At 42.1% G+C, this 23292-nt stretch overlaps 1 pseudogene across 1 annotated transcript in view; it reads left to right on the top strand.

Annotated features, from left to right (window-relative positions):
* The window catches only part of LOC146690906 (sodium channel protein type 2 subunit alpha-like), a 39328-nt pseudogene extending 16324 nt beyond the window's left edge, over positions 1-23004 (top strand). The window contains exons 8-23 of the transcript XR_014915509.1: positions 868-1092; positions 5598-5730; positions 5834-6072; positions 6230-6403; positions 8445-8801; positions 8974-9399; positions 9944-10076; positions 10186-10340; positions 10603-10776; positions 10863-10985; positions 18564-18839; positions 18918-18974; positions 19724-19861; positions 19952-20056; positions 20161-20431; positions 20528-23004. The product of XR_014915509.1 is annotated as a sodium channel protein type 2 subunit alpha-like (transcript). The remainder of the gene's footprint in view (positions 1-867; positions 1093-5597; positions 5731-5833; positions 6073-6229; positions 6404-8444; positions 8802-8973; positions 9400-9943; positions 10077-10185; positions 10341-10602; positions 10777-10862; positions 10986-18563; positions 18840-18917; positions 18975-19723; positions 19862-19951; positions 20057-20160; positions 20432-20527) is intronic.
* The last annotated feature ends 288 nt before the right edge of the window (positions 23005-23292 follow it).

Raw genomic sequence — 23292 nt, 5'->3', positions numbered from 1 at the left:
TCGAGAAATCACTCATCTTTGGAAAAGAGTTTATTACAGAGAAATGTCTCTTTCCAAAATAAAAGCTATACTATAAGCTTCTTCTGGGCTATATTCTCAGCAGCATATTAAACATATCAGGTCCCCATAAGGAGAATCATGTGCTAACGGCTGTCTAAATGACTCGGGTAAAGTTTGTAGCATGCGTGCTTGTTGTTTTTGTCTGCTTCCACTTGTCTTTGCACTAGGATGCTGTCGGAGTAAATGTGCAGTCATATTCGTTGTGTTCCCACTATTGCTGTCAGCGTTAATCTCGTTGAAATGACGTTAAAGCCACAACACTGCAAATCTCCGTTAACGAGCTACCGCGGATCGCCCCGTGCATGGGGCTGGACGGCGTCAACACGTTAATGAGCTAACTGCGCTAACACACTAGTTCCCACCCATGTAACTGAGCATTGTGTGGCACATCCAACATACTGTTTTACTTTAGTCCATGACACGCTTACCTTCAGGGTCATATGTCACATGAACACCAAAATAGTTCCAAACGCCACATCTGAATGAGGGTGGGGGAGGTTCAATTTGCCATGTTGCAAGGAGAGCTTAACTTCTGTCTCGCTAGCTTGCCCTGCGCTCAGTGAATCTGCGTTCGACTACTCCGCCTAGGCTGCACTGTCGAACGCAGATCCACTGAGCGCTCAACACAGACAGCATCGTCAGAAGGAAAGTTTAAAGAAAGATAAAATAAATTAAAAATTTTGTATTGTTCGATACATATGCGTACCGAATCGAAAGCACTGTATCGAACGGTTCAATATCGATACGAGTATCGTTGCGCAACCCCCCCCCCCGTGTACTATCATTGTCTTATCTTCCCACTTCTAGGCAGCAATAGCTGCTGCTGAAGAAGGAGCTACCGAGACCAGTGATAAAGTTGGTGGCAAAGAGAGTTTCTCTAAGACCTTCAAGATGAGCTCCAAAAGGGCAAAGGAGAGACGCAGCAGGCGAAAACAAAGAAAGGAAGAAGAGAAAGTGGCTGAGAGTAAGCCTCCTAAATCTGAGTCAAAAGACAATATACAGACGGCTTGCAGGAGGTCATCTACACATCAGGTAATTTCCTATGTGGTATGATGTGATATGAAAGTGTTATATAAGTGATCTTTTCAGTTCTAAAGTCCCTTTCACTTCTTCATTGGTTACTTTATTGCACTTTGTTACTGGTATTCATTACTGCATCTTCACTACATGCATTGTAAATTACAATATGACCTAATACCAAAAAGTTTGGACACCATTTAAAATGTAAATAAAAATAGAATTCAATGAATGTAAATCTCATGAACCAATATTTTTAGTCACAAAAGAAAACAGAAAACATACCAGATGGTTAAACAGAGATATTTTACAATGACTTTGACACTTTAATGTTGAAAATTAGGAATTTCCTGTTTCATCTACTGTCAGGTTTATTGTCTGGAAGCATTGTTACAACAAAAAAGTAAATTACCAAACACAAATTCCCTTACTCTGTGATGAGTTTTTAATCAGAAAGCCTTTATAACCCTTGTCAACAAGAAGATTCTCTGGCTTTTGTCACCTCTTGCTGGGCTCCTGACAGGCAGGAAAAGCAATTGGATTGATAATCTGACTATCCAGTTCTGAATTATGTGTAGCCATTTGAGATAACTTTTAAATTTTTTTCTCATTGCCCTTATCATCTTCTTTGTTTATGAAAATTTTTAAGTTTTTTATAATTGTATATGCCATCATCAGCATGTTCATCCAATAATTCATCACAATGATCATCATCACCACCTGCCGCATATTAATAATTTCCATGGTGAAGCCTAGGATGTGGGCTAATAATAGCAGCAGTTTTGAGGACAAACTGAGTCGGAGGGGCTAGTCACCAAAATGAAGAAAATGATATTTTCAATCAACTTTCATAGTGGACTGAGCAAATACAAGTTGTACGAGAAAAATAAGTAGTCAGTCTAATTGAAGTAGAATATAATTCTTGAGTTGCCTGATGGTACTCTAATTATAAGTTAATAATAAATAAATAAATTATTATAAATAATGAATAAATAATTTTCTTTAAATATCTAAATATTTTTCATTACAGCAACCTGGGTGATTCCATCTAATATTTTAAAACACTCTTTCTTAACCCTTTAAGACCTACCATAGGACGAACTCCGCCAGAGCTTATATTATATTTTACATGCTGTAGTGCAATTTTTGGGAGCATTTCAAGTTGCTATACATCAATACAATCATTATAGTCCAAATTCTTATAATATGTATGCATTAAGTGCATAGTAATTACATAAATTGCAAAAAAGTGCAATAAACTACAAAAAAATTGAAAATCATTTTTGTTTTTTTAACATATATTTCTAGTTAGAGAAATTTAAGAGGTTTATCCCTCAAAACTGTAAATACAAAAAAGTTGCACAAACTAGTTTCCCACCAAAGGAAATTTATTTTGAGTGTTTTCATAGTTTTATTTTTGAGATACACCAATTTTCATATACTACAGGAAAAACGAAAAAATATATTATAGTGCAAATTTGCAAAATTAACAGCATATGCATCAAAATAAACTATTTCCAGCAGTGAAATATGAGTCCTAAGCATCCCAGAAACGACACAGAAAGTCATGAAGTCAAACATAACTTTTAAAAACACAAGTATAAGCTCATGAGGCCACGATGGTAAAAAAAAAAACTACATTTCCGCAAAATGACGTCACTTCCGGTTTCGGGCAGGTCATGGCGGTCATGTGATAGTTCGCGCTGATGGACGTAGGAAGTGTTACAAACAGCTGATCGGATCGGCAAAGCGTGTTTCTGGAATATTATGTTTTTGTTGCTACAAGCGCTTTTTATGCAGTTTTTGCAAAGCTATATGTGGAAGGAAACTGTGACCGAGGACAAGCTGATGGCATAAGATGGAAGTACAATTACTCCGGTTTCATATGCAAAAAAAATTATAGCGCTAGCTCACGTGGTTGCAGTGCTACCGGGATTTAAAAATAGTTACGCAAAATGGAGCGTGTCCGCTCCTACCGGTTCTAAAGGGTTAAAAACCACAACAACAAAAAAACTACCCCAGGCTAACAATAATAACAAATGAGAACCACCTCCAACACACAAATCAAAGACGGGTGCAAAATGTGTGTGGCCACAGGGTTAACCAATAAATAAAAATACCACCGACCCTCTCCCCAGACCTGCCTACTAAAATCTTAGCCTACTTAGCTTCTGGAGTGCACCAGGCGCACAAAGCACTGACAAGCCTACCCCCGACAGGGAACTAATCCCCACCCGGGATTACTCCAAAAATAAAAAAGGCAAAATAAAAAAATGAGTGCCTGAAGGAGTAGGTTACACTCAGCTAGACACTCCCCTGTGCTAACTGGAGAGAGAACGTAGTAGATATGATACAACTAAACAAGTGACCGGCAAACAACACACCAAAACTTAGTCGCTGTTCCTTCCATTCATTTCCCAGACAAGCCCCCACATTGTTACATCGCCACAAAGAGGTCTAGGGATGTGAGTGTGGGGACCAGTAACAAATGGGTCCGGAAATAGAATAAAAAGGAAAACAGACAGAGTTGCTCTATAATAATATAGTTTTATTACAAATAATATAGTTTTATTACAAATAACCTTAACTTAAAGAGCCAGCAACGCCATTCTACCAATAATGCCAAAGAAACAAAGGAAACAATCACAGCAACAAAAGAAAAAACTACCTAACAAATAAGGGACGCACTTTCCACACTTCCTACTTTACTCCTCGCCGCGGGGAGACACTCTCAGGGCCCACAAGCCTGTCTACTCACTAGTCGAAGGAGGCTGTCTGTACAAAACCTAGCAGAAAAAAGTGTAGAGCCACAGAGGGGAAAAACCACCTCACTCACAGTTCATCCCCTGCTTATATAGCCTCAGAGGTGACTGCTGACTGGGCCCAAGTGGCAAACGAGGCTAATCAAAAGCAGCTGTGTCCTGGGGAGAGAGGAGAGTGAGAGAGACAGAGGGGGTAGGAGTGGCAAGAGAGGAGGAGGTGGAGAGAGCGGGCAAACACCCAACCCCCACACTCCCATAGCCTCACAGGATGTAACACAGAGTTACCCCTACTAAATGTTACAGCAAATTGCCTATTGGTTAAATAACTCTTAATCCACTGAACAGCAGACCTTTCAAAACCAAAACAATTTAATTTATCCAATAAGATTTCATGATCAACTGCATCAAACGCTGCGCTCAGATCTAGCAACACTGTTCCAACAATCGTTTTATCTTCAATATCGCTTCTCCAAAAAGTCGATTCTGTTCATCTGGACGTAGCGTTTTCAGTGGGAGAAACATTTTGTCACTCAGCCAAGTGACCTCTTCAGTCTCAGCTGACTGCAGGTTTCCCCAATCTTATAAACAGTACATTTGCATAATGACTGAAACCAGCCCACTGAAGGAACAATGGGCTAGGAGGTCATTTCCTTCATCATAATTAATTCCTTCAATATCACTTATTAAGTCATCAGTTATGTGAGCCAAAGGTGTAGTTGTAGAATGTTCTTTTTTTATATGCATGATAAGCAGAATTTCATTCATTAGTCCCAAAAGGTTGATTCTGTTCATCTGGACGTAGCATTTTCAGTGGGAGAAATGAAAGTGACTTCTTGCCACAGCGCGAGCCATCAGACATAGATTGGACCCAAAAGACAGATTCAACAGAGATGCTCAAGATACGTGACATGACTTTTACTCACAAGACTTGAACAGCGGCAGTGCTTGTGAACATAAACAGCGACTATAAGGTTAAGTGACACTATTATGGTATTAAATATGTAGGTCAACACTAGTGCAGGGGCAGGTACTATATACAGGGGCAAGAGCAAAATACTACTAAGAACAGTGACAAACCCTGAGCTGTGACGATCATAAAATGCTATAACTATGAAGACTATACACAGGAACATGAGCTAGAGCCAGAGCTATGACATGGGCAAAAATACTACAACTATGCCATATACAGAAACGATGCTATCTACAAGAACAGGAACTAGACACTGATAACCGAGATGCAAGATAAATACTGTGAGTAACTGGGGTGGACATGAGCAAGTCAGCGGGGTCCTAGAGTTAGATGAGATGTCAAAGGGAATATAGGGTCAGGAATGTGAGTGGGAGGACCAGTGATCAGTCACTGCAACAACAGGAGAGGTGAGTTAGAAAAGAGTAAGGAAAAGACTGAAGAGGTAGATCCATTTGAGGATATTTCATGGCTTACATTGTCTGCAGATGGAGGTCTGTGAGAGGGGGAGGCAAGGTCATAAAAGTCTTGGTGAGTATGTGAATGATCCACTCCAGAAAGGTTCCAGTGGTGAGACAGGGAGGCAGGCCGATGAGAGTGGGCTATTTTCATTTATTGTGCAAATGTACTGTTTATACGGTTGGGGAAACCTGCAGTCAGCTGAGACTGAAGTAGTCACTTGAATGAGTGGGACACTAACAGTGATTTATGTTAGTGCTGTTGTTTATCAATGGCAAAATACAACACATTTTTTGTATGGTTACATTTCATATATAACAATCTATCCCCAGGCTGACACTACTGACACAGACTACAGGCAAAGTAATGGAGGAATAAGCCAGGAATATATGGACTTTCTTAAGAGCCGAGAGGCCAGACAGAGACCTCAAAGTCTCACTAGTGTAATTACGGACACAATAGAGGGTAGGTGTTTTTTTACAATTGCATGAATTGCCATTCTTGTCTTGACTACATCTACAATGTCATTGTAGCTTCACACAAAAAATTTTCATCACTTTGCCATCAGAACTTGAAGAGTCAAGGCAGAAATGTCCTACTTGGTGGTACGATTTTGCCTACACTTTCCTCATCTGGGAGTGGTGCCCAGGGTGGCTGAAATTCAAGAAAATCATTCATCTAATTGTGATGGACCCATTTATGGACCTATTCATTACTATTTGCATTGCACTCAACACATTGTTTATGGCCATGGAGCATTATCCAATGAGTGATGGGTTCCAAAGCATGCTTAATATCGGTAATAAGGTAAGTCAAATTAAGAGCTGATTATTTTTAATCAAATATAAATTTTATCAGTGTTCATTATTTGTGTGTGTGTGTGTGTGTGTGTGTGTGTGTGTGTGTGTGTGTGTGTGTGTGTGTGTGTGTGTGTGTGTGTGTGTGTGTGTGTGTGTGCATAAAGATATTCACCGGCATCTTCACAGCTGAAATGGTCTTCAAGGTTATTGCACTGGACCCATTCTATTACTTTCAGAAGAAATGGAATATCTTTGATGCGATCATTGTCAGTTTAAGCTTGATAGAGCTTTGTTTGGAAAAAATGAAGAATATGACTATCTTGAGATCATTCCGATTGGTAAGTCTATAAATGCACATCTACGATAACAAGCAGTAGTAAGTGAAACCTTTGGAATTGTTAGCATCTATGTATAAATTTTTCATAAATCAGCACAACTGGGAGCACCTGGCCAGCCTCCCTGGATCCTGTGACAGTTTTTGATTGGTTTTCATCCACTCAGCAACATGTCAATTATGTAGTTGGCTTTGGTCATGTTACCTAATGCTACAGTTAGACTACGGAAAATAGTCGTTGGAGACATGAACAAAATTATTGCAACTGGGTGTAATGAATTTGTAATCTCATGGCGATCAAATTCAGAACGAGAATACTCTACTAATCCCAAAGAAAATTATGTGGTCACAACTGATCCAAGACACTAAGAGAAGTAACCAAACAAAATTAAATAATACAATGTATTACAAAGTTGCAAAATATAACAAAATAGATTTTAATACAAATACCTCTAATTATAAATATCCCAGTATATTGCCTAAAATTAAATATATATAGTTGAGATTGAGGTTCCCTTCTAATCATATTGACTTTGTAATTTTTCTTTGTTGAGGATGTGATATTGAGGGTGTTCACCTATTGCAGTGTGTACTTGATTAAAATTATTTCTGCCTGTGGCTATGGCATTCTGTGGTGCATTTGGGCAAGCTAAATCTCTCAAGCTAGGCATACACTGTACGATTTTTTTCAGTCACGTTATTCAGCTCCTGCTCAAACTGTACGATTGACTCGCAGGGGTTAAAAGTTCGTAGGTCACGATGCAGGGTCTCACACTATACGGGCCAATGCTCTGATGCGACCTGAGTGCTCACACTGTGCGTCCCTAACATGAAGGTTATAACACAAAATCTGTCACTCGCTCTCTCTCTCTCCCTGTCTTTCACTCATCCAACTAATTTTGTCAGGCCAAATCAAAACGGCTTAGATGAGCTTGCCAAAGTTCTACAAGTTGTGTTTTCATTGCTTGTGTCCAGATCACACGCTGCACTGCCGTGCTGCTCCGTCTTTTCACTTTCATTTCTGTGTTTGCGCGTGTGCAGTGTGAGAGGATGCGTTGACCACCTCAAGACAGCTGATAGGATTTCAAACAGGTTTGATTTTCTTACGACCAAACGATTGATGATCGGGATCTGGTCGTGGGGTGTTAATCGCTTCTCGTTACACCATGTATACTACATGATGCACGACACACGATGAAGCCGAAACTCAGGCCGATCACCAAAACAGTCGCACGACTGAAAAATTGGCTCAAAATGGGCCAAAAATCACACAGTGTATGCCCAGCATTACTGAATGTGCTCCTGTGAGTGGCAAGCAGGACATGGAGAGGGCGGGAGGCATTATCCAGTATTTCCTTTATCTTGGACAACATTTACCTCAGTGACACCACCTTTAGAGAGTCCACCCAGAAAGAGTGGCCTGATGGTGTTGAATGCACTGGTAAAGTTTAAAAAATAATATGACCCCAGGAATCCACACAGATACAAAGCTTCTCAAGAACACTAAACAGGTCACCTATTTCCAGCAAGCTTCTCTGTAACAGAATCTGCACACAGATTCTGCAGAAATGATAGAAAAGCTTTTCTATATAAAGGCAAGTAGCACAATCACAAAGGTAGGAGCCAAGCTATGTTAATTGTTTATCACAATTAACATAGCTGTGGGATGAATACAGTCTCTCTGATTCTGCCACTGAGCCACTCCCTTAAGTAGTGACTCCATCGAGTTCATCAAAGACAGCTTACCAGCGGATGTCCAGAAGGCAGGAACCTGAGCTGAGTCCCTCCACTACACAAAAACCAAGACACCAATACACACACAAACGGGGATAGAGGAGAGGTAGAAAGCATAAGAGGGAGAGACAGATGAAAACGTAAGGACAGAGGGACCATGAAACTGCAATTGTTGGGGTAAAGGTTGTTTCCCAACTTTTTAAACATAGTTCCAAAGGACTCACCTGCTTCTTCTTGCCACTATACATCATGGCCTGTATGTTCTGGTGTTTTGTGAGTTAGGTAATGACTTTTTTTGTTTTTGTTTACAGCTTAGAGTATTCAAGTTGGCGAAATCCTGGCCCACTCTAAATAAATTGATCAAAATAATTGGTAATTCATTGTGGGCTTTGGGCAACTTGACACTGGTCTTGGCCATTATCGTCTTCATCTTTGCTGTGGTGGGCATGCAGCTATTTGGAAAAAAATACAAGGACTGTGTGTGTAAAATTTCTGAGGACTGCACTCTTCCTCGTTGGCACATGAATGACTTCTTCCATTCATTCCTCATTGTTTTCCGGGTGCTTTGTGGAGAGTGGATAGAAACCATGTGGGACTGTATGACAGTGGTTAATGAACACATGTGCATCACTTTCTACATGATGATCCTGATTATAGGAAACCTTGTGGTAAAACTTTCAATGGTCAATTCATTAATTTAAACTCATTAAACTGATTAAAAATGTAATTCTTATTTAAGTAATTGTACATAGTGCAGTTTTACAGTAATATGTGTTTTGTTGTAATCAGTTTATAATAGTTTCAATATAAATTTTACCTGTCCATGTCATTACCTGGCAGGTCCTGAACCTCTTCTTGGCCCTGCTGCTGAGTTCATTCAGTACTGACAATCTAGCATGGGCAATGGATGACAAAGAAACAAACAATTTGCAAATTGCCATTACACGTATATACGAAAGCATTTCCTTCAGCACTAGCTGCAGCAGCGCCTGCCTTAGAGAGAAGAAACAAAAGAAGGATGAGGAAAAATCTCTGGATGAACTCCACAAACCTTTAGGGCCGAACAGTATCCTAAACCATGGCAATGGGGAGGTGATCGGCGTAGAAAAAACTGGGGACAAATACATGGTCAGCACCAAAAGCAATGATTCCCTAACATCTTTCATCAACAACCCTAGTGTGACTGTCACCATCTCTATGATTATGAAAGAACCCGATACTGAGGACTTCAACAGTGCTTCATCAGATGTAGCAGGATGTCCTGCGGTAAGGATGTTCTTGGTCTCAAAAATCTCTACAGATGCCTGATTTTTGTTTTAAACCAAGCCTTACAAAAGTTATTTATGACACGCAATGCAACCACATAGTGTAAGAGAACACTGTTGTTGGCGTAAGTTAGGTATTTCATTAGTAAAGGTGAAGGGATCAGCCTAAAATCTAGTCATGGCAATGACATGTATCATACACACTTGATTCAAAATCAACCAAAAAACATAAAATCCAATTAGGAAAAAAAAAATTTTTACTGTAAAAACCACTAACATGTTTATCAAACCACTTTCATAATTTGAAATGCAAATATAAATTGTAAATTTTAAACACTTATTCACAAATTGTGAAAATAGCAAAGTCATATACAAATAATTACCTAAAAATGCAGCCAGTGCCTCAGGTGTTTTTTGTACAACTATTTAAAATTACTACTAAAATGACAGAACAATCTGTCATTTTGTGAAACTAGTCTTACTCAATGGCTTTGTTATATCAGCTCATCCAAGATTTTCATCTACACTATTGATTTCATCCACAGATTATCATTGATGATGGACAGTTCAGCTGCTCAGATGCAAGCACAGTGGATGATGTACCAGCTGGAAAGAGAGGAAATTCTGCAGACTTTGAATTAGAAGATGATATAGATCCTAATGCTTGTTTCTCTGCTGGTGAAACTAACACCTGCTATAACTTTAGTTTTAATTTGAATCTGCATTTTCCATGTCTAAAACACCATTCTAACCATTTCTAACCATCCTAACCATTGTCTCTTTTCAGTCTGTGTGCAGGCGTTCCATTGCTGTCAAGTAAATGTAGATGTGGGCTGGGGTAAAATATGGTGGGCACTACGAAAAACCTGTTATCAGATAGTGGAGCACAACTGGTTTGAGAGCTTTATCATCTTCATGATCCTGCTTAGCAGTGGGGCCCTTGTAAGTATTTACATAAAAACATCTGGCATCTAATCAGGATCAGGCAGTTCTTAACTGTTCATTTTTAAAACGTTTTTCATTTAATATTACTAAATCAGTCTCTTTCGGTGATCTGTTCTCATGTCTGTTTTGGAGCAAATCCTAAGATATTGTCTGCAAAGTACTATTGATATTTTTAATGGAAATTTCATTATGTGCATGTTTGGCATTAATACACTTTCCATTTGTATTTACACTTACCTGTCTTTTTCCTCACATTTAGGCATTTGAAGATATCTACAATGAGCAGAGGAAGACTATTAAAACAGTTTTGGAGTTTGCAGAAAAAATTTTCACTTGCATTTTTATTCTGGAGATGTTAGTGAAGTGGATGGCATATGGATTTGCTAAATATTTCTCAAATGCCTGGTGCTGGTTGGACTTCCTAATTGCTAATGTACATCGAAATGCTGCTTAGACAGAAACACACAGTTTAATATATCTTTGCTGCTTATAACGTATTTGTAATTGTATTTTTTCCAGATCTCACTTGCCGATCTAGTAGCCAACACATTAGATGCTAATAATTTCGGTCCCATGAAGTCTTTGAGAACCCTACGAGCTCTAAGGCCACTAAGAGCCCTGTCACGCTTTGAGGGCATAAGGGTAAGAGCTGTTGGAACCACCTATCCATTCAGAGTCACGTTGAACTATCTACCACTAATCCAGTACACTAGACTACAACCTAAATCTCTTAGGTACACTTTGTTAGTTCTGGGTGGGCCTTCTTTAGCCTTCAGAACTGCCTTTATTCACTTTGTCATAGATTAAACAAGGTGCTGAGACTTTGGGTCCATACTGATACGATAAAATCACACGGTTGCTGCAGATTTATTAGCTGCGTATCCAGAATACAAATCTATGGTTCAAACACATCCAAAACTTGCTCTGTTGGATTTAGATATGGTGACTGTGTAGATCAGTCTGAGATTATTTGAGGTTTGTGGGACATTATCTTGTTGGAAGCAGCCACAAGAAGATGAATACAGTGTGGACATAAAGGAATGGTCATGGTTGCTTATAATACTCAAGTGTGCTGCGGCATTTAGGCAATACTTAATTGGATGGATCGATTAATCAGTACTGAGAAGCCTAAAGTCTGTCGAGAAAATATAATAATAATAATAATAATAAATTTATTTATGAGCGCCTTTCAAGTCACCCAAGGACACTTTACAATAGGATAAAACAATTAGTAAAACAATGGCAGAATAAGAACAATAAAATAAAGCACAAGATAAAATGAACAAACAGTGTATTCACAGTGAATATGCAGATTTGAACAGATGAGTTTTGAGTTGGGATTTAAACTGGGGGAGAGAACCAATATTTCTTATTTCAGGGGGCAGAGAATTCCACAGCCTGGGAGCAGAGCAGCTGAAAGCTCTGCTTCCCATGGTGGTGAGGCGGAAGGAAGGTACAGTAAGCTGGACAGAAGAAGAAGAACGAAGTGAACGGGCAGAACAAGTGGTGGTTAACAGGTCAGAAAGGTAAGAAGGAGCGAGGTTATGAAGGGCCTTGAAGGTGAGCAGAAGAAGTTTGAAAATTATCCGGAATTTCACAGGGAGCCAGTGAAGTTCCTGAAGAACAGGGGTGATGTGCTGGTAGGAGGGGGTTCTGGTGATAATGCGAGCAGCAGAGTTCTGAACCAGTTGAAGCTTATGGAGGGATTTTTGGGGGAGACCATGCAGAAGAGAATTGCAGTAGTCAATACGGGAGGTAACAAGACTATGTACAAGAATGGACGTAGACTGGGTGGAAAGAGAAGGAAGCAATCTGTTAATGTTACGTAGATGGAAGTAGGCAGAACGGGTGAGGTTATTGATGTGTGATTTATAAGAAAGTGTGCTGTCTAGGATGACACCAAGGCTCTTAACCTGAGGAGAAGGGAGAACTGTGGAGTTATCGATGGTGAGTGAGAAATGGTTTGCCTTCAAAAGGTTGGATTTGGTGCCAATAAGGAGGATCTCAGTTTTATCCTCATTGAGCTTTAGAAAATTAGAGGTAAACCAGGATTTTAACTCGGATAGACATTCTGTAAGGGAAGAAGGTGGGAAGGAGGAATCAGGTTTGCAAGAGAGATATAACTGGGTGTCATCAGCAAAACAGTGAAACTGAAGATCAAATTTGCGGAAGATGGTACCTAGAGGCTCCTCCTTGAATCGCTACCTTATCGTGGTGGAGGGGTTTGTGTGTCCCAGGGATCCCAGGGGCTATGTTGTCTGGGGGCTTTTGCCCCCTGGTAGGGTCTCCCATGGCAAACTGGTCCTGGGTGAGGGACCAGACAAAGAGCGATTCAGAAGACCCCCATGAAAAGAATATCGAGGGAACAGTTTACCCTGCCCGGGATAGGGTTACCGGGGCCCCGACCTGGAGCCAGGCCCGGGGAGGGTGCCCGAGGGCGAGCGTCTGGTGGCCGGGCCTTAGTCCATGGGGCCCGGCCGGGCACAGCCCGAAGAGGAGACATGGGCCCATCCTCCCGCAGGCCCACCACCCGCAGGAGGCGCCATAGGGGTCGGGTGCATTGTGAGTCGGGTGGCGGCCAGGAGCGGAGGCCCTGGCGGACCGACCCCCGGCTGCCAAGACTGGCAATAGGGACATGGAATGTCACCTCTCTGGTGGGGAAGGAGCCTGAGTTGGTGCGTGAGGTTGAGAGGTACCGGCTAGATATAGTTGGGCTCACCTCTACGCATTGTCTGGGCTCTGGAACCAGTCTCCTGGAGAGGGGCTGGACTCTGTCTCAGTCTGGAGTTGCCCCTGGTGAGAGGCGGCGGGCTGGGGTGGGTATTCTTATATCCCCTCGGCTTGCTGCCGGTACGTTGGGGTTTTTCCCGGTGGACGAGAGGGTTTGTTCCCTGCGCCTTAGGGTCGGGGAACGGGTCCTGACTGTCATCTGCGCTTATGCGCCGAGTGGCAGTTCGGAGTACCCAGCCTTCTTAGAGTCCCTGGGGGGGGTGCTGGAAGGTGCTCCACCTGGAGACTCTGTTGTCCTGCTGGGAGACTTCAATGCTCACGTGGGTAACGACAGCGAGACCTGGAGGGGCGTGATTGGGAGGAACGGCCTCCCTGATCTGAACCCGAGCGGTGCTTTGTTATTGGACTTCTGTGCTAATCACAGTTTGGCCATAACGAACACCCTGTTCGAACATAAGAGTGTCCATAAGTGCACGTGGCACCAGGATGCTCTAGGCCGTAGGTCGATGATCGATTTTGTAATCGTATCACCAGACCTGCGACCATATGTTCTGGACACTCGGGTAAAGAGAGGGGCTGAGCTGTCAACTGATCACCACCTGGTGGTGAGTTGGATCAGGTGGCGGGGGAGGACGCTGGACAGACCTGGTGCACCTAAACGCGTAGTGAGGGTGTGCTGGGAACGTCTAGCAGAGGCCCCAGTCCGCGAGATCTTCAACGCACACCTCCGGCAGAGCTTCAACAGCATTCCGAGGGAGACTGGGGACATTGAGTCCGAATGGACCATGTTCAGCGTCTCCATTGCCGAAGCTGCTGCATTGAGCTGCGGCCGCAAGGTGGTTGGTGCCTGCCGTGGTGGTAATCCCCGAACCAAATGGTGGACACCAGAGGTGAAGGGAGCCACCAGGCTGAAGAAGGAGGCCTATCGGGCTTGGTTAGCCTGTGGGACTCCGGAGGCAGCCGACAGGTATCGACAGGCCAAGCGGAATGCGGCTCGGGCAGTGGCTGAAGCAAAAACTCGGGTGTGGGAGGAGTTCGGAGAGGCCATGGAAAAAGACTTTCGGACTGCCTCGAAGAGATTCTGGCAAACCGTCAGGCGTCTCAGGAGGGGAAAGCGGTGCTCTACCTGCACTGTGTATAGTGCTGGCGGAGCGCTGTTGACGTCGACTGAGAAAATTGTCGGGCGGTGGAAGGAATACTTCGAGGACCTCCTTAATCCCACTGACACGTCTTCCGGGGAGGAAGCAGAGTCTGGGGATGAGGGGTGTGACCCACCGATTTCCGGGGGCGAGGTCACTGAGGCAGTTAAACAACTCCTTGGTGGCAGAGCCCCTGGTGTCGATGAGGTCCGCCCCGAGTTCCTGAAGGCTCTGGACGTTGTAGGGCTGTCTTGGTTGACACGTCTCTGCAATGTTGCGTGGAGATCAGGGGCAGTACCTGTGGACTGGCAGACCGGGGTGGTGGTCCCCATCTTCAAGAAGGGGGACCGGAGGGTGTGTTCCAACTACAGGGGGATCACACTCCTCAGCCTCCCCGGGAAAGTCTATGCCAGGGTGCTGGAGAGGAGGGTTCGTCCGCTAGTCGAACCTCGGATACAGGAGGAACAATGCGGTTTTCGTCCTGGTCGCGGAACACTGGACCAGCTCTTTGTCCTCTCGAGGATACTTGAGGGTGCATGGGAGTTTGCCCAACCAGTCTACATGTGTTTTGTGGACCTGGAGAAGGCATTCGACCGTGTCCCTCGGGGCGTCCTGTGGGAGGTGTTGCGCGAGTATGGGGTGTCTGGCCCATTGCTACGGGCCATTCAATCCCTATACAACCGTTGCAAGAGCTTGGTTCGCATTGCCGGCAATAAGTCGGACTCGTTCCGGTTCTGTTCATAATTTTTATGGACAGGATTTCTAGGCGCAGCCAAGTGGCGGAGGGCTTTCGCTTTGGTGGCCTCAGAATCTCATCTCTGATTTTTGCGGATGATGTGGTTCTGTTGGCTTCATCGGGTGAGGGCCTCCAGCTCGCACTGGAGCGGTTCGCAGCCGAGTGTAACGCAGCGGGAATGAGGATCAGCACCTCCAAATCTGAGGCCATGGTTCTCAGCCGGAAAAGGGTGGAGTGCCCACTCCGGGTCGGGGATGAGTTCCTGCCCCAAGTGGAGGAGTTCAAGTATCTCGGGGTCTTGTTCGCGAGTGATGGGAGAAGGGAGCTGGAGATCGACAGACGGATTGGGGCTGCGGCTGCAGTAATGCGGACGCTGCACCGGTCAGTCGTGGTGAAGAGGGAGCTGAGTGTAAAAGCGAAGCTCTCAATTTACCGGTCGATCTACGTCCCTACCCTCACCTATGGCCACGAGCTGTGGGTAGTGACCGAAAGAACGAGATCGCGGATACAAGCGGCGGAAATGAGCTTCCTCCGAAGGGTGGCTGGCCTCTCCCTTAGAGATAGGGTGAGAAGTTCGGCCATCCGGGAGGGGCTTAGAGTAGAGCAGCTGCTGCTCCACATCGAAAGGAGCCAGCTGAGGTGGTTCGGGCATCTGGCAAGGATGCCCCCTGGGCGCCTCCTGGGCGAGGTGTTCCAGGCATGTCCCACCGGGAGGAGGCCCCGGGGCAGACCCAGGACACGCTGGAGAGATTATATCTCTCGGCTGGCCTGGGAACGCCTTGGTATTCCCCCGGACAAGCTGGAGGAGGTGGCTGGGGAGAGGGAGGTCTGGACCTCTTTGCTTAGGCTGCTACCCCCGCGACCCGACCTCGGATAAGCGGATGAAGATGGATGGATGGATGGATGGTACCTAGAGGGAGGATGTATATTATAAAGAGAAGAGGGCCTAAAACTGAGCCTTGGGGTACACCAGAGGTGACGGGGAATAGGCGAGAGCGGAATGATCTATGCACCACACCCTTGCACTACGACCACCAGACTGAACTACTGGTATAAGGAAGAATGAATCTAGGCTTTCAACTTCTTGTCCTATCATCCAAATGTCACAACAAAAATCAAGAATAATCGCAGCAGCTTTATCCAGTCTTCTTTAGTCCAATTTTGGTAAACCAATTTGAATTCTTGCTCAGTTTTCTTTGTTTAACTGAAGTACTGGCATCTGATATAATCTTCATCTTCTATAGCCCATCTGCTTCAAGGTTGGATGTGTTGTGTGTTAAAATATGCTCTTCTGTTCACCTTGTTTACAAAAACTGGTCATTTGAGTTACTATTGCTAACCTGTAAACTAAGCAGTCTCTGACCTTTAGCATCAAAAAGGCATCATTATCCAGAGAACTTCGGCTCACTGGATATTTTCTCTTTTTCAAAACATTATCTCTATTTTTTCTCTTATGAATCCTAGCAATGGCTGTAAGGTCATCAATTTCTGAATTTTTTTCTCAGCTAATCTCATCAAACAAGAGAAATCCCAAGATACTGTTCGAAACCATAAACTCTGTTGTTTCCCCCATGGTCCCCCCAGTAGCCATGTCTTCTGTATCTGACAGTAATGACTTTCTAAATTTGTTTGTGGATAAAGTTAATAATGTCCAAATGAGCGTTTGTCCTTCAATACCATCTGTTTGTGTCTCTGGTCCACCTCCCCCTCATTCACTGTCGGTGTTTAACCCAATGACCATACATGATCTTTCACTTCTGCTGGATAAAATGAAAATCACCACTTGTCCATATGACATTCTACCTGCTGGACTGTTTTCAAAATGTTCTCTCTGCCATTGGCCCCTCTGTTGTAGAGATATGCAACACCTCTCTTTTAACAGGTGTGGTGCCTAGGTTCTGTAAGTATGCTGTTGTTGAGCCAATATTAAAAAAACAGCAGTTCAAATCTAACACAGCTTAAGAATTACAGGCTTATCTCTAAGCTAAAATTGTGGCTCTGGAGTGGTTTCAGTCATACCTCTCCAATAGATCTTTTAACTTTTGTGCAAATCAGTTTATGTCACATCTGACGTGTGGAGTACCGCAGGGTTCAGTTCTGGGACCTATTCTTTTGCTCCTGTGCATGTTACCTCTAGGACTTATAATTAGGCAGTTCCCTGATGTGTCTTATCACTTCTAGACTGATGACATTCAGCTCTGCTGCTCTTTTAAGCCAATGGAAGTCCAAAAGTTGTTCTCTTTAATAAAATGTTTAGCTTCCATTGAACAATGGCTTTGTGACAACTACTTGCGGCTGCACTCAGAGAAGTCAGAAACGGTAATTATTGCTCCCGACAGCCAAATATCTGTAATCAAGCAGCATCTTGGTTCTCTTGGCTCCTCTGTTCAGCCAAGCCTCAGGTACCTCGATGTTATTTTTGATTCTGCGATGTTGCTAGAGCAACACTCTCAAGCAGCTAATTAGTAACTGCCTTTTTCAACTAAGGATTACAAGGACTACATTGATGTCCAAATCTGAATTGGAAATACTGATTCATGCTTTTATTTCATCTCACTTAGATTATTGTAACAGCCTTTTGTCTTTGTTTGAGCAAAAAGAATCCTAACCGTCTCCAATCAGTCCAGAATTCCGCTGCAAAGCTCTTAACAAAGACACAAAAATAGAGAGCACATTACACCGGTTTTATTCCCATTACACTGGCTTCCAATATATTTTAGAATTCACCTCAAAATTTTAGTACTGACTTTTAAAGCTCTCAGTCAATCCTGCCTACATCTTGGATCTTATAGAACCCCATGCTCTCCCTTGCAGCCTGAGATCATCAAAGGCTGTTAGTAGTTTTAAGACCAGAGGAGATTGATCTTTTAGAACAGCAGCCCCCAGGTTGTGGATTGCTTTGCCTCCATCTTAAAGTTGCCTTGATTTTATTTATTCTTTCAAACAGCAGCTAAAAGCTCAAAACCTCAGACTGGCTTTCTACTAGAGTTGTGCTGCAGACTCGATTGTGTTGTTTTATGTACATGTGTTTTATATTATTGTGAAGCACTTTGTGGTTCTTATCATATGAAGATGAGTAATCACAAATCTCTCTTATCGAGTTACCGCGGATTGCCCCGTGCATGGGACTGCACGGCATCAATGCATTAACTAGCTAACCGCACTAACCCATTGATGCCGTGCAGCCCCACGTCATCAATGATGTCGACAATAAAATTCATCTACATGGAATTTTATTGTTGACTTGTCATATACCAATACCACATAAATGGACAAGACAGCAGGGTAATATTCACAGGTTGTCAGACGTGAGCAGGTGAGGTACTGGAGCCTACAACAAGAGGTTAGCTCACAGAAAGTGGAGACAGGAGTTATTAAAGTAATCGTTAACTATTCGACCAATCTAAGAAAAATTGGCAGATTTGTCAACTACCAAAATAAACTTTAGTTGCAACCCAACGCAATGGCACTTAAAAATGTGTTTTTTCTTCCTTTTTTATTTATTAATTTATTTTTAACCATTACCACAGTGTACAATATCATGCATCAGTTTAGATTTCTGTGATCTCTGTCTGCTGTACAGATATGTTATGTGATTTGTGTATTGATGTGCAGGTGGTTGTCAATTCCCTAATGGCAGCCATTCCCTCCATCTTCAATGTGCTGCTGGTATGCCTCATCTTCTGGCTGATCTTCAGTATCATTGGAGTCAACTTATTTGCGGGAAAGTTCTACTATTGTGTCAGCACAACCACAAATAAAAATTTCCTGGTATCAGAAGTGAAAAATATGACAGACTGTCGGCAAATGGAAAATGGAAGCGCTCGAGTGATGAATCTTAAGGTCAACTTTGATAATGTTGGCATGGGTTACCTTGCACTGTTGCAAGTAGTAAGTATTTTGTTGCAAATTTTGTAATAGAAGAACATGTTTTTCTACCGTTGTCACTTGCTGTATTTTTTTCTATAGGCTACATTTAAGGGTTGGATGGACATCATGTATGCCGCTGTTGATTCTCAAACCAAGGTGGTTATTTTTATATCTCACCATATAAATGCTTTAACCCCTGTAAAATGTCAATGTTTTATTAAAATCATATTACACTTTCTTTTGCTGAGGCAGTGACACATTTCTGATGAAAAATTTGTAACAATGTAAAATATATTTTTTGAAGTGAAGGGTTGGTCTAACATGAGCAAGAGTTAGCTTTATCTTAAAGATCTGGATGACCTCTACTGTAATTTCCTACTTCTAAATTCAGATAAAACAGGTTATTCTACGGCCCTAATAATCTTAGAAATATGGTGTCTAACCAAATGTTAACTCTGGATGGCATTACGGTGGCCTCCAATAACATTGTGAGGAATCTTGAAGTCATTTTTGGCCAGGTAATGCACATATTAAACAAATATGTAGGACTGCTTTCTTTCATTTGCGCAATATCTCTAAAAATTAGAAACATCCAAAACCAGTTTATGCAGTCATTACCTCTAGGATGTACCACTGTAATTTATTATCATTAGGATGTTCTAAAAACTCCCTGAAAAGCCTTTAGTTGATTCAAAATGCTGCAGCTCAAGTTTTTGACAGATACTGACAGGGACTAGGAAGACAGAATATTTTATGCACTGTACACACAGTGCTAAGTAAACAAATACCACCAAGGCAGAGTTTTCTGTAAAATTAAATCACTTAAGGCACACATCCGCTTGGCCAGAACAGTAATCTAAAGGATGTCTCTTTTTTAATGTCTTGTTTTTTTGTTATCATTGTAGCCAGAAGAACAACCAGACTATGAGATCAACCTATATATGTACTGTTATTTTGTTGTTTTCATCATATTTGGAGCATTTTTCACACTCAATCTTTTCACTGGTGTTGTTATTGACAACTTCAATCAGCAAAGGAAAAAGATAAGTATCAAACCTCTTTGTAAAAAGAAGAATTGGTATTTTCTCTTTTTTGATTTAAGTGATTTAATGTGCCTATCATGTTTTCTTTACTTAGGAGGTCAAGACATCTTTATGACTGAAGAACAAAAGAAATACTACAATGCCATGAAGAAACTGGCATCAAAGAAACCACAAAAACCGATCCCTAGACCATCAGTATGCGAGTCAAACTTTGACTGGATTCAATATGAATTTAAAATTGTATTGTTTTTCTTCTAAAATATATTCTTGTTTATTTTACCCATGTCTATCTGTTTCAGAACAAGATTCTAGGATATATTTTTGATTTTACAACCAAGAAATCTTTTGACATTGTGATTATGGTTCTAATATCACTTAATATGATTGCTATGATGATGGAAACTGCTGAACAATCAGACTACAAGAAAAACGTCCTCTACTATATAAATGTGGTATTCATTGTCGTCTTCACTGGAGAGTGCTTATTGAAGATGGTCTCGCTCCGGCACTACTTTTTCATGAATGGCTGGAATATATTTGATTTCATCGTTGTTATTCTGTCAATCATCGGTATGACTCACCTTCATTTACAGTTTCTCTCTGACAAGTTTTTAATATTGCAGTAATCTGTCATCCAGTGTTTAATCATTTCATTTCTTTCTTTAGGTTTGTTTCTTACTGAGATAATAGAAAAATACTTTCTTTCACCAACCTTGTTCAGAGTCATCCGACTGGCACGGATTGGCCGCATCCTCCGCCTTGTTAAAAAAGCCAAAAGAATCCGCACACTCTTGTTTGCCTTGATGATGTCACTTCCTGCCTTGTTCAACATTGGTCTCTTGCTGTTCTTGGTGATGTTCATCTATGCCATCATTGGCATGTCAAACTTTGCATATGTCAAGAAGGAAAGAGGTATTGATGATCTTTTCAATTTTGAGACTTTTGCAAACAGCATGATCTGTCTGTTCCAAATCACCACCTCAGCTGGATGGGATACCCTACTATATCCCATTCTCAACAAAAATGGAGATGACTGTGACCCTGAGATGGAGAATCCTGGTAGTACTTTTAAAGGAAACTGTGGAAATCCTACAGTGGGAATTATTTTCTTTGTGAGCTATATCATCATCTCTTTCCTTATTGTGGTGAATATGTACATTGCAGTCATCCTGGAAAACTTTGGTGTAGCTACTGAAGAGAGCGCTGACCCACTGAGTGAGGATGATTTTGAAATGTTTTATGAGGTCTGGGAAAGGTTTGATCCTCATGCAACACAGTTCATTGAGTATAAAATGCTTTCAGAATTTGCAGATAATCTGGAACCACCATTGCGCATAGCCAAGCCTAACAAGTTTGACCTGATCTCTATGGACTTACCGATGGTGAGTGGTGACCGCATTCACTGCCTAGACATCCTGTTTGCATTCACAAAGCGTGTTCTAGGTGAGGGTGGAGAAATGGACATTCTAAAGGAGCAAATGGAAGAGCGTTTCATGGTTTCGAATCTTTCAAAGGTGTCCTACGAACCCATCAGTACCACCATCCGGCGCAAACAGGAGGCTGTTTCAGTTGTTGTGATCCAGAGAGCATTTCGGAAGTATGTACGGGAAAGTCTAAGAAAAGACACAAGACTCCATGAGACATCAAGTAATAACAATCAAAAGGATGAAAAGCTCATTAACATGGAAAAGGATGACACAGACAAACTTTAAGAAAAACTTCCAGTGCCGATACAAGCAAACTGACACTTTCTGCGGCCTCTCAGCATTCATGTAGAAATAAAAATAGAAAATAGAAAAAACAAATAGGAAAAAGACAAAAGTGAAAAAGAATTTGTGAACAAAGATGTCAAAGAACAAGATATATAAAAGGAAATCTGTGCTACACCAAAGACACTGTAGTGAATGCAAAATGTTTACAACCTTTCACAGTGATCATGATATCCACTGGAGTCTCTTTTTTAATATGGATATCTGCTATTTCAAACTGACTGTAATTTTTTTTATCTTAGAGAATAGACAAGTGTCATTTAGGCTATAGTATGACTCACTTGGAAGGATTAAGGAGCAAGGACCCCTTACGTCTGCTAAAGATGGGCATCATTACTTAAAGTGTTATGAAACGCATATAAGTTAATCCTTTAACTTGTATTGAAGCTAATTTTGCTACCTGGTGTCTTTAATTCACTAGCTGTGACCTGACTAACCTAAATGGATCCTGACTTAGGTCTGACAGCATTCCCAATAGATAATTGCAGATGGCAGAGCAACAGTTAAGGCTAAGGTTTGGGGAAGGCTTCAGAGAAGAATGGTGGCTTTCCAGCCAGGCATTTCCCAATGTAATAATGAGAGACGAATGATGATGATGCACTACAAACAGCTTGTAGTGCAGGGCATATATAGTCGTATACAGAGAACTAGAAGGGGAGTGTTTGTCCCCACTTCAAAATGCAGATAAATTATCTCCAATTCACTAGCTGGGACTGCATCCTCATTTAGATATGACAGCATTTCTAGTGGAAATCAATTGAGGCTGCTGCTTGGGGAAGGCCCCAGAAGAGACTGGCTGCAGCTCCTGGGCTAGGCAGATCCCCAAAGAAGGAATTTCCAGGAAGCAGTGATGAAAATGTGTGTTGCAAATGTCAAAGATGGTTGCAAATATATGATTGGTAGATTGACCTCATGACCTCAAACTGGTGATTTGTGATTTCACTGACTGAAGTGGATCTAATGGCAGAAATGCAGAAAGAATAACTGGAGAAGAGATCCGAAGTATTCCCGATGATGAGAGAACTTAAAGTTGAAAGTAATGGATCAAAGGCTAGTAAATCCTTAGGGGTGAGTCTATCTTGAAATAGAATATGAAATCGGGATTACCTGGCTGGGTAGTTTACTTCATTTTGCATTAGGCACTGATGACTACTGTGTAGATTTCGTAAAATAATCAAGGTGACAATCAGCAGTTTTGTAAACACTGGTTGAATTTGGAAGAACAATTACTGGAGAACCACCTTCCATGACAACCCCATGATAACATCTATGATAACCCAGAGAAGTAGGAGAAGGGGTAGAGCTAAATGTCGTCAAGTGGGAAAGCTGATAATCATATAAGAAAATGATGCCAATTGATATGGCTAGCAGATATTGGTGTCCTAAAAAAAAGGGGGGGGGGGGGGGTAGCTATTTGTTTACAAGAGGAGCAAGAAAATGCTCAAACCACTCAAGGAGGAAATTAATGCCACTGGGTTTTCCCATGGCCAGAGAAACCTGGAACCAGACGATGTTGAGGGTCAGTGGGGTTGTGTGGGCATGCTGGGCAGGAATGACGGTGTCTGTAGAATGAGCAGGAGTCCAGGTAGCGGCACAGACATAGAACTTGTGAAGTCATTGAAATAATTGCAAACTGTGCAGTCTCCTAGTTGAATGACGAGT

The sequence above is a fragment of the Copadichromis virginalis genome, linkage group LG16, assembly GCF_057382275.1.
Source record: "Copadichromis virginalis isolate Kocher_CV1m ecotype Utaka linkage group LG16, C_Virginalis_male_GT1.1, whole genome shotgun sequence".
Taxonomy (NCBI): Eukaryota; Metazoa; Chordata; class Actinopteri; order Cichliformes; family Cichlidae; genus Copadichromis; species Copadichromis virginalis.
Note: the sequence above shows the minus strand (reverse complement) of the source record. Positions and strands in the feature narration are given on the sequence as shown.